Raw genomic sequence first — 8,663 nt, 5'->3', positions numbered from 1 at the left:
GTTTTTATTAGGGCCGGGACTTTAACGCGTTAATTAAGATTAATTGATTACACAAAAATTAACGCATTTTAATCGCACTTATTTTTACACAGCGGAACGTTTCTCACTGGATGAGTTTCAGTGGTACCGATTATACTGGAGCACCAACTAACGTTCATGACTTCAGACAACAACAAACCACAGTGAACAATAGTCAAACATGAACGAAGAAGCTGATGAGACCGCTTTGGTTGGCCCCGTGGATGGGACATTTTGTTTTAAAAAACGGACGGATGGAAGCGTCAATAAGAGCACGGTTGTTTGCAAATTATGCAAAAAGGAATTTGCATATCACCGCAGCACATCAAGCCTCAAGTATCACCTCAATGCAAAACCTATAGCAGCTAGCGTGGAAGCTAGCGTGGACGTTAGCCCGACTAGGAGTACAAGGACCCACACCCAATTCGCGTTGATCAAACAGTGGCCTATGCAACAGAGAGATTTTATTTTTCATCAGGATATTGGAAGAATAGGAGGGATTGAGGTCAATCACTGGCACTTTTTTATTTTATTTTAAATGGTACACTTTATGTTGAACTATTTATTACGTTGTTGGTGCAACTGGCACTTTATGTTGAACTGTTTATTGTTTTGGCCAAGGTTATTGAGAGAGTTGGACTGAAATTGATTAGATTTTTTAAATCAACTGTTGGGTAAATCAACAAAGTCTGTTATGGCCTCTGAAGCAACAGAGAGATGTTTTCTAATAGTCAGGGTTTCCAATGTTCTGAATGTACTTGAAAGTATTGTGTTTTACTTCAAAAACAAAGTGTTATAGTTTACAGAAGGTCTACCTACCTATAGGCTACCTGAATCTCTGAAATGTACTATATTCCTAAATATGCTATTGCTACACTTTATGGCAAAAATTGCACTTTTCTGTTGGTCTTGGTTAAGGACCACCTTGAAAAAAATAAACAATGTTTTGTTGCTTAAGCTTATGTATTCAGTCATTGTTCAATGGTATACTAAAATCCATGTGAAAAAAATTGCTTCTCACTGTTCTCAGGTCAAATATTTATATGTGATTAAAAATGCGATTAATTTTGATTAATTAATTACAAAGCCTCTAATTAATTAGATTAATTTTTTTAATCGAGTCCCGGCCCTAGTTTTTATATTTGCTTAACATGCCAATCCCAAAAGAAAGATATCAAGACTATCAGAATTTCTTTCTCTTAAAAATCCCAAAACGTGCATCCACCCGAATATCAGTATTTCAGAAAGAGAGGAAAGCAGCATCACGTACATGACATTAATATGATCATTTAAAATAACGTTTATAGGGCCAGGGGCGTAAGTTCTTAATTCATACGGGAGGCACATACCCTCACACTGATGACATATAAGCCAGGGAAAACAGATAGAAACACAACTGCAGTCAGCGCTGCCTAGTCAGCCGGTTCGATTCCAGAACCGGCTGAACATTCCCGACAATGTCCTCCCCTCTGTCTCCCTCTTTCGACCCTATGACCTCCAATAAAGGCGTCCGAATGGTCCGTTGTAGCTTAGGAAGGTTCCTGATGGAGGGAAATGACCCGGTGTTGGAAAGGTGTTCAATTCTCTAGAAGATAGGAAAGGAGCTTTGAAACTTCCTTTATAACCTCCTTTAGGAAACACTGGACCTTCCTTTTACATAAGGAGACGAGAAAATGCTGTCCCACAATTCCTTGCGGCTGCCACATTTACCGTGACACAACATTTGTCCGTTTACAGAAAAAACCGATTGTGACAGAGAAATAAGTATCATGAAAGTTACGGTGCTTATTGAGCATTTTACAAGCCGTGAGTTGCTAAAGTGCTTTGTTTTGAACACTATAATAATCAAAAGGAGAAATATGAACGTTACTGTTTCACTGTAAAAGGATCAAATAAAGCCTCTCGGTGTTCACTGAGCTGTTTGGGGCTCTTAAACGCTTTTGGATGGTGATGTTAAGTCCTAACAAGTTTATAATAAATACCTTTGTATTTATTAAAAAATATATTCATACATATTGGGATCATGTGGATTCATATGTATTTACCTAAGGGTGAGGTTGACAACAATAAGTTTAACTTCCAACCTAAGGAAGAGTATAGGTTCCACTGCTGTCCACGTTTATAAGGTCCTTTTGAATTCTCCTCTCCACTGTTCCTTAACCCCGTGACATTTCACACAGAGCTCAAGGAACAGTGGAGAGGTAAAGACGATAGGAGTCTTTGGGCAACCCCAAAGAAAACCACAATGCCTCTTTCTCTTACATCTACGTCTTCCTGGGTGAAGTCCTCGGGGTCCTCTCCCATCATATTAGCCAGGTGCCGCTTCCCACTGTTGTACTCCTCCACCTGCTTCTGGATGAACTCCAGACTGAACTTCTCGGGCCCCGGGTTCGGGTTCTTCCTGCGGAGGACCGAGGCTACACATATCTGCCTGCTCAGCACCTGAGGAGGAGGAGGAGGAGGAGGAGGAGGAGGAGGAGGAGGACAGAGCGGTCACTCTGATGATATTGACAATAATAATAATTAAAATACATGGGATATTTCTAGCGCTTTCCCTAATGCTCAAACATGCCGTGTACAAGAAGCAGACTCTACACACTTAATGTAAATACTATCCTACTTTAAATGTCCATGTAGCTGTATTTGGCCCATCATAGTGTTTATCTGACAGATAGTCTACATCAGGGGTGTCCAAACTACGGCCCGGGGCCAACTACGGACCATGGTCCATTTTGAATTGGCCCTCAGCTATTTCTTAAAGTATAATGTTCCAGTATATGGCCCATACCTGAAGCTTGTGCTTTTCTTATATTGTACTTCTTAAATGGTATTAGTGTGTTAATAAGCCCACTTTTCAAATAACTTCAGTCAATTGAAGTTGAAAACATTTTTCTAACAAATATTAGTTAATTAAAAAAAGCCCAATGACTTATATGCATAACAAGCTAGAAATACACCCATTTATTTCCCCATGTTATATGATCTGAGTCTTCTGCTTAAGGAATGAGCTGCAACACTTCTTTAACTAAAGCAATGACACCATGTGGAGAGCTGTGATGCAAGCTGTGTTTCCTTAAAGCATATTCAAGAAACAAGCTAAATGTACCTACATCTCTCACTCACAATATGTATATATTTTACGTTTGATTTTCTATTGTGATATGTTTAGATTTTATGTGTGTTCATTTTCACATGATGTGCAATGCCTTGTTAACATGCCGCTATGACGAAAAAAGTTCCCAAATTGGGGTCAATATAGTAAAAGTTATATGATAAAAAGGATATGAAACTATGCCTACTTGGTAAATATCTTGATCAGAACCCAGCCGAATTCTAGTTAAGGGCTCAATAATGTATGTTAGGATGTCTCAAAGTCAATTGCACCATGATAAAGTGTAATACAACCTTGTTTAACTGTCATTTTATATATTTGTCAAGCAAGATTCGGCTAACGGAAGCTGCAGCAGGATGCTAGCTCAAGGACGTCAGTGTGTGTGCATTGCAGTCTATCCCTACGAGTTCACGTTTACTTTACAGGCACCACTTGTGAGTTTCAGTGAAAGCAAAAAATCCTATTTTACCTGTCGGCTTAATTGTGATGAGAGACTGTTCATACTCGAGCTGCAATTCCTACATTTTCCTAAAATCGATCCCACGGTTCGCATACAGGACGCCGCCATGTTTACTGACAGCGATGACGTCGGCGGCGGAAGTTGTTCTACGTCATTGACATGTGCCATGAATTGTTAAATAAAAACAAAAAATATTTCATTATTTTTATTTTTGAAAATATAACATCTTTAACTATTAAATGCTTATTGTCTTTCTTAGATTTAGCTGTTATTCTTCATGTCAGAATAAATTAAGCTTTAGTGTCTGTCAACTTGATTATTTATTTTAAACTCTATAATGGTAATGATATGGGTATATAAATAAATATTATATAGGAATAATAGTTTATATGAAATCTCAACTATTTTTTCAATAATGCCAGATAAAACTTTGAGATTTGTTTGTAATGGTATGGATTAGATTGTTCTTGAATCAATAAAACAAATGAAAATAGTTCAACCCTAACTTTTTATATATCCACTTCACGTATTTCACCATAAGGCAAAACGCATGATATAATTAAAACAGCGTTGAGTGTTTATAACATTGGAAAAGATACAAAGACAGTATTGGTGGTTTATGCATTTATACAGTGACAACTCATAGAAGTTTGTTAGAAAACATTAGAAATAGAAGTTGAATGTTGAAATGCAAGTAAGTAAAATTGAGAATAAAACAGATCTTCTAACCAAATGCAACAACAACAAAAAAAGAAAGAAGAAAGTACCTGTGTCCTCTCATATTCCGAATAACCCAGCTTCCCCCAAATCTCTTTTTGGTGTCTACAACGGGATCCTGAGTCGAGGCTGATCCTGTTGATGTGGTCCTGTGTCCTGGATCCTCTATCCCAGTGGTTCTCAACCTGTGGTACGCGTACCACTGGTGGTACGCCAGCTCCCGCTAGTGGTACCTGGAGGAATCTGACGTATAACATCTTTTTTTTTTTTTATTAATTTTTTTATTTTTTTATTCAAAGGTGGGGTAGGTAATTTTGGAGAAACCAGCTCGAGTGAGCTAGAATTTGAAAATACACAACCGGAAAAAATATGCCACTTCCTTACAGAGCCTTCCACAGATGACATTTTTTTATGGATTTTTTGTCAAAGCACTTAGATATTCATTGCTATCGGGATGTTAAGAGCATTCCATGGAATATAACAAAAAGTCTATCTCGAGCCGGTTTCTCAAACTTACAGTACCTACCCCACCTTTAACCTTTACACATACAGACATATAAAATACAGGAAACACAACTAAGTAAACAAAAAGATGAAAAGCAGTCACTACATTGTGCACATTTGGGACATTAAGGTACACTATTATTACTGCAACAGCAGCTGATGGTAAGGACCTCAGACAACTTCAATTTAAAATAGGCTATAGGGACAAGTGCCATCAGTTTGAGGCTTGATTGAATAACATTAATTAAAAAATAAATCATACTATCAAAATACTACAACGAATGAAAATAAGCTTGAGATAATTGAAACTGTGGTTTAAATTAGTTCTAATAGGCTATTGCTGTTTTTAGATTTAGAAACGAAAACATTTATTTTATTTCTGGCGTTGCTAATTACGACCTTACGTTGCAAGCAAGCTAAAGAAAGAAGAAAGCTGAATGATGTTAAAAACGTGGCTCAAAACGGGAGGTATTCGGAGGAGAGGTACAGAGGAGAATATTACCAGCGAAAGTGAACAAGTGAATGAGGAGGAGGACAGTCATCAACCGAGCACAAGCGCAGGCTCCGCAAGCAACGCAAAAGTGATATGCACAGCCGCTGTGATGGAGGAGTGAAGTGACTCAGGAAGAAGGCATTTGCTCAAATAATGTGACCGAGGTCAAACGCTAAAAAAGCACACACTTGTCCTTAATTGTTATCTTTTTTGTTATCTTTTTTACTTTGCCACCACAGAAATGGCAATAGCAAACATCAGCAGACTGAAGATGAGCTATTAGCCCTTAGGCTCATCTGCTCCTGGAGGCTTCATTATTATTGGAACTGAATTCCCAATAGGACATTTTCTGTTACGATGTAGGTTGTTGCAGGAGGCCTACATTCAAACTTTGATATAGGTCCAGGAAATGACATGTGTGTACAGTTGACATTAGTTGTGTGAGAATAAGTTATTATTTTGTTCTTTATAATCTCACTTGTGGAGAGAGAGAGAGAGAGAGAGAGAGAGAGAGAGAGAGAGAGAGAGAGAGAGAGAGAGAGAGAGAGAATTTTAACATTGGTCATATGGTGGTACTTGGAGAGCCAACTATTTTCTCAGGTGGTACTTGGTGTAAAAAGGTTGAGAACCACTGCTCTATCCTGACTCCTGATCTGAGTCCTGGACTTTGAGTCGTGGCTGAACCTGTCACTGTGGTCCTGTCTGACTCTCATAATACTTCCCTGATGGCTCCCAAAGGATTGCTGACATCCTCGTGGATTCATCTTCTTATTATAAACACATGCATTTCCTAACATTCGGTCTACCTATGTTGTAAATGTATTATCTTTTCAATTGACACACGGCATCTATTGCACGTCTGTCCGTCCTGGGAGAGGGATCCCTCCTCTGTTGCTCTCCCTGAGGTTTCTCCCTTTTTCCCCTTTAAACTGTGGGTTTTCTCTGGAAGTTTTTACTTGTACGATGTGAGGGCCTAAGGACAGAGGGTGTCGTGTTGTCATACTGATACTCTGTACAAACTGTGAAGTCCACCGAGACAAATGTAACATTTGTGATATTAGGATATATACATAAACATTGATTGATTGAAGAAACTGTTCAGAAATGAAAAGAAAAAGAAGAGACTGAACTGGATAATCGAAGCCACAAGACCAGGGACCACAACATTGCAAATTTTGCCTGAAATGACAAATGAAGCACTGCAAATGTGTATCCAACGAGGACAAACATTCTTAAAACAATTGAAAATAGTGGTTCTTTTTCATTCTATTGTCTGCATCATTTACTCAGCTTTTGGGATGTAACCACATCACATCGCAATGTCCCAACTCATTGAAATCGTGTATTGTTCAGCATTATCGTGAAGATTCAAAACACGTGGCCACATGTTGGAGTTAAAAGCTCTGCAGTGATCCACCACACCAAAACTATTCCTCATGTCCTTTTGTTGAGGTTGTAAATGAACACCAGCCATCGCCTGGATGTTGAAGGCTAAAAACAACTTCAAACTTGTTTATCTACAGGTTGAAAAATGACAGAATCCACCTGTCACTTTGTCAATTTGCAGAAAGAACATCCTTAAAACAGCAGACTTCATCTGGAAGATTGTACATAACAAGTTCCACAATATTTCAGTTCTTTCTCCCATTGTTTCAGACTATGACACCACATGATCACCATGTCTGGCACCAGCTTTTTGCATACAAGCAGAGGTGGGAAGAAGTGGAGTACAAATACTATGTTACTGTATTAAGTACATTTTTCTGGTATCAGTACTTTACTCCACGACTTATTTTTCTGACGACTTTTTACTTTCACTTCTTATATTTTGAACACAAATACCTGTACTTTCTACTTCTTACATTTTGAACACAAATACCTGTACTTTCTACTTCTTACATGTTGAACCCAAATACCTGTACTTTCTACTTCTCACATTTCCCAAACAGGCTGGTTCCTTTAGTTTGAATGTGTGTTTCATTATTATTTAGAGTCATTGCGTGCCTATTGATTTGAACACGATCCGTGTATCCATCATTTCCTGGTCTTCTCTAAAGAAGAGGGACCAATGAAAACGTCATGTTGCCGTTGTTCAGCATGGAAACATTCATTATCTAACAATGACATTATTGTTCTATTAATATAAAGGGAGGTCACGTACTCTTTAAAACAGCTGCTAGTTATGGGTACTTTTTACGGAAGTACATTTCGAAGCCCATACTTCTTTACTTTTACTTGAGTAAAGAAGTTTAGTCAGTACTTCTACTTTTAAAACATGAGTATCTCTACTTGAGTAAATAATGTGTGTACTTTTGCCATCTCTGCATTCAAGCAGTTGAAACCACTTTCACCTCAGGGACCCGAAAACCTTTTTACTTGTAAGGCCCTGATGCCCTGTCCAGTTTAATGTGAGCTGCATGTGAGCACCATCTGTCTTCCATGTTCAAGTCACTGACAATAACAGGGGTACTGTAAATGTCACGCCACAGGATTTAAAGCAGCCGATCCACATGAGTTATCAGAAATAACACAATGAAAAATGCTCAGTCACCGTCTGCCAAGCACGCTGGCAAGGCTACACAGGAAAGAGATTGTTTTGCATATGTGCTGCGGTCGGTGCTGGGCAGTGCAGAGATGGATTAACACAAGCTGCCACCTTATACCCAAACTTCTCTTCCTTTCTCCATGGAGCCATGATTTCAGGCTTTTCAGTGACTCATTGCAACACTTGCCTAATGATTTTGGTAACAAATAAATGTATACCTACATGGCTTTGCAGGGAGTAGAAGCATTATTTTAAATTATCTTATTGAACATCCCCATTCAATGTTTTTGCACATTCTGCTAGGGCTGCTCGATTATGGCAAAAATCATAATCTTTTTTTTTAACAGTATGTTTTTAACAGTTGATTACCCTGAACTTTAAGTATAATTCAACTGAAAAACCAATAAAAAAAAAGTAATAATAATAAAAAAATAAATCGTATTATTTTGATTGTTTTCGTAATCGTTGCAAGCCATAATCGTAATTGCAATTAAAATACGATTAATTGAGCAGCCCTACATTCTGCACAAAACATCTCTCTCAATAATCTCACTGGTAATGGATATACACAATGATAGTTGTATTGTATATATTTGAAGTATCTTTTTCTTAATTTCTATATTTTACCGTACTTGAAATATTTTATATTTTATTTTCTCTTAATATCTTTATTGCATGCAACAAACAGCAAGACACATTCCTTGTACGTGAACAACCTACTTGACAATACAACTTATTCTGTTTCTCATGTTTTGTCTCTGTGAGCCTCTCCGCTCACACGGGTTCAAATAGGGACGGAAAGAGCAGGTTGGTT

At 38.0% G+C, this 8,663-nt stretch overlaps 1 long non-coding RNA gene across 1 annotated transcript; it reads right to left on the bottom strand.

The window, feature by feature from the left end:
* Nucleotides 1–2,263: 2,263 nt before the first annotated feature.
* On the bottom strand, nucleotides 2,264–4,375 carry LOC307027440. Its single transcript, XR_013804637.1, has 3 exons — nucleotides 4,358–4,375; nucleotides 3,600–3,736; nucleotides 2,264–2,460 (listed from the first exon to the last, which is right to left on the bottom strand). It is a non-coding gene; the product is annotated as an uncharacterized lncRNA (long non-coding RNA).
* Nucleotides 4,376–8,663: the final 4,288 nt, after the last annotated feature.

Source organism: Notothenia rossii (genome assembly GCF_949606895.1).
Source record: "Notothenia rossii genome assembly, contig: scaffold_470, whole genome shotgun sequence".
Lineage (NCBI taxonomy): Eukaryota > Metazoa > Chordata > Actinopteri > Perciformes > Nototheniidae > Notothenia > Notothenia rossii.
This window is presented reverse-complemented; position numbering and strand designations above follow the sequence as displayed.